Source organism: Vombatus ursinus, unplaced genomic scaffold, assembly GCF_900497805.2.
Source record: "Vombatus ursinus unplaced genomic scaffold, bare-nosed wombat genome assembly UNPS02014847.1, whole genome shotgun sequence".
Taxonomy (NCBI): domain Eukaryota; kingdom Metazoa; phylum Chordata; class Mammalia; order Diprotodontia; family Vombatidae; genus Vombatus; species Vombatus ursinus.
The window spans coordinates 23,336,699-23,339,901 of record NW_020954625.1 but is presented as its reverse complement, the minus strand read 5'-3'; positions in this window follow the sequence as shown (position 1 = coordinate 23,339,901).

Genomic DNA, 3,203 nt, shown 5'->3' with positions numbered 1-3,203 from the left:
CTTCTTACAACCCCAGAGGTCACACTGATTTATCACCATTAATTTTCATCACAAAATTCCTTCATTTCAGTCATTTCCAACAGGAGGGAGAAATAGCACCACAACCCAAAAGAGCATCAAAACTCCCCAGTTTGCTACAACAGAAGCAGCTTCAGTAACAACTACCATCTCACTGCCCCCCCCCCCCAAATATCTCAAGTGCTAACGAATGCAAGCATGCTATGTTGTCCTACTGGATCCTCAGGTCAAACAACTTGTACAAAAATGTTACATTTTTTTAAACTCATTCTCTAAAGTAAGCATTTCTAAGTTCACTTTAAAGAGACTGACTCAATTCAATACTCCCACCTAGTCAAGGTCATTGTAAAGCCCCAACTTCATACTTGATCCAAGGATTTTAGGAAAAGCCAGAAGATCTGGAAAAGTTCCATTAAATAAAATCTCATTGAATCCAAAGTTGTCCATGTATTCTAAAACAAAATTATATTCATATCCCCTTTCATCATTTCTCCACTTGATTAAATTTACTGGCCAGCACAAAATTCATCTGGATTTTTAATCATCCTTCCTAATTACAAAACAGGCACCTCAGATGAAGGGGTTTATTTTCATGAGTATTTTGGACCATCACCCTTCATGAAAATCTCAGCTCCTGCCTGAAAACGCCATCCTCAAGACCTACTGCATCCATCATTTCTAAGCCACACCAACCCCCTCAGCCCGGAAGCATTTCGGGTTTGGTGCATCGACCATCGACCACCACTACTGGCTTTTCTACGGACCTTTAAAGGCTGCACAGTGCTTCCACCATAACAAACCGTGCGAGGAGGTAGGTGGTAGAACGCCCGTCTGACATCTGAACAGAATGACGCTCACGGAAGATTGTGACCTGCCTGGGGTCACACAGGCAAGGGTCAGAGCCAGCACCCAGACCTAGGGCCTCCCAACTTGAGGTGCAGTACTCTGACACCGCTGAGATGCTATACTGAATATTTCTATAATTTGTTTACTTTGGAAACTTAGAAAATACATTATTTACTTCTGAAACTCTAATTCTTTAAAAAAAGCAGTTAGCACCCAAGTAAATAAAAACCCACCTCTCATCAGGATATGTTTTAAGAGGTGCTGCTAACCACAAGGACACAAAAGTCGATGCAGGAGCAGGTGTAGAAAGCGCTTTCAATGCTTTAACTTCCCATTCCCCAAGCCAATATCCAATAAAACTCCCTTTGAACAGAATTCTCTGGGAACAGAATTTTGGCTTTGGACCTTGCTACTGAAAACATTCCTGCTTACCCGAGTAACACGTACTTTAACAAGACTTCTCAATGGCTGAGGCTGCTCCACTGCCCCAAACCCTGAGCATCCATCAGCCCTGAACACTCTGATAAATATGCAGCTACAGGAGGGAGAGATGGCAGTGTCCTGACCCAGGATGTGTGTGGGGAGCGGGGCGCAGAGGGTTCATGGACACACATAACACCCCACCTCATGTTGCACGGGCAAGTCTTAGTATTTTCCCATAGGTAAACTGAGTTAATGCATGCAAAGGAAAACTTTGTGGGCTCAGCACACAGTAGGCATCGAATCAATGTGGAATTGACCTGAAGTGGCTCTTCAACAGGTGACACACGTGTGCACACACATGGTCTGGATGTATCACAGGATTTCTATTTCATTAGAGTAGGGAAGACTCAGTGTGGAAATACCCTCCATGAAGGCAAATCCACAATTCTCTTTCAACATATTCCCCCATCAGAATGTAAGCTCATTCTAAAGAGGGACAGTTTCCCTCTCTACTTGCATCTCTAGCCTGGCAGGGTCTGGCTTCCGGAGGCTTGATTGACAGCTGACTAGAGCACGGAGAGGTCAGGGGACTTGCCCTGGGTCAAGTATCAGGACTTCAAGACTTCAAGGCTGCCGTCTAGACCCCATGGAGCCGATTTCTCATCTAGAAGGATGCCAGACTACAGGGAGAGAAGGCATAGATGTGAGTGCATGTACATGTGTGTGTACTTACATATCTGCAAGATGGATTTCTTTGGATTTGTTCCCTCTCTCGTTAAAAACTAAAGATTTTCATTAACTGCCAGTTTAAATTAATCACGGCTTTCTGTACCCAAACCAATAATGTTAACAAAATGTTCACAAAAAGCTGTTTCTCACTTGAAAAGCGTTCATCTCTAATGTGATCAAAAACATTTTTTTAAATACGTAAGATATAATACCATTTAAGAAAACTGATCTTACAATACAATGTCCAGTGTCTGAATCTTACTTCACCATCTCCAGATCAAAGGAGAGGAACACTAGCATACGGACAGCCAAAAGTCACACAGAATTCAGGGGATTTGATAACTCTTCACTTGATGCATGAGTCATTATTGGCATTATTAGTATCATAATCATCACTGTTATTATCATTCTTACAAAGACAAACACTTTCGCGGCACTTAGCATAGAGTTATAAATTCCAATACTAGTTCAAATGAAAGAAGCTGGGCTAGGCAAAAATAAAGCCTTAATTTAAAATAAATTATTTCTGTTAATAAAAATGATGATGATAACAATGATAAGTACTTTTTTGAGAGATGCAAAATAAAGAATAGAAGCAAAAAAGCTAATCAAAGGATTGAGGAGACTGATTCTGACTTGATTCTGACCATCCTCTTCCTCCATTATTATAAATGTAAAACTAGCATCCCATTAAAGGCCACAAAGCATTTCACTTCCAAAGCATCAACACACCATAGGGATACTAATAACAATGCTTATTTCTAATTTTATGCAGGCCAAATGTCCTCTTAAATCATACATAAAATAAATGTTCAACATTTTAACAGTTCTCGATTGGAGAATAGTTAGCTATCTTCCATAGAAAATCATAATTCCAGTTGACTGATTTTTTTTCTGATTAAAAGCCTACTTACAGAGGAGCTGAGTTCCTAGAATGAATTGCATCCAGTTCTAAAGAGACAATTTGATTACTCTGGCATTTTCAAGTATCATTCTGAAATTAAATTTATAACCCAGCACTGGATTACTAATAAAATTTGAAGTTATTTCTGTAAACATTTTCAGCATCGAATGTGGCCTGAGCCACAAATTATGATTTTTTTTTTTTTTAAACATTTTCATTGAGCTACCTTGGTACCAAATTGTTTTACACACACACACACACACACACACACACACACACACAC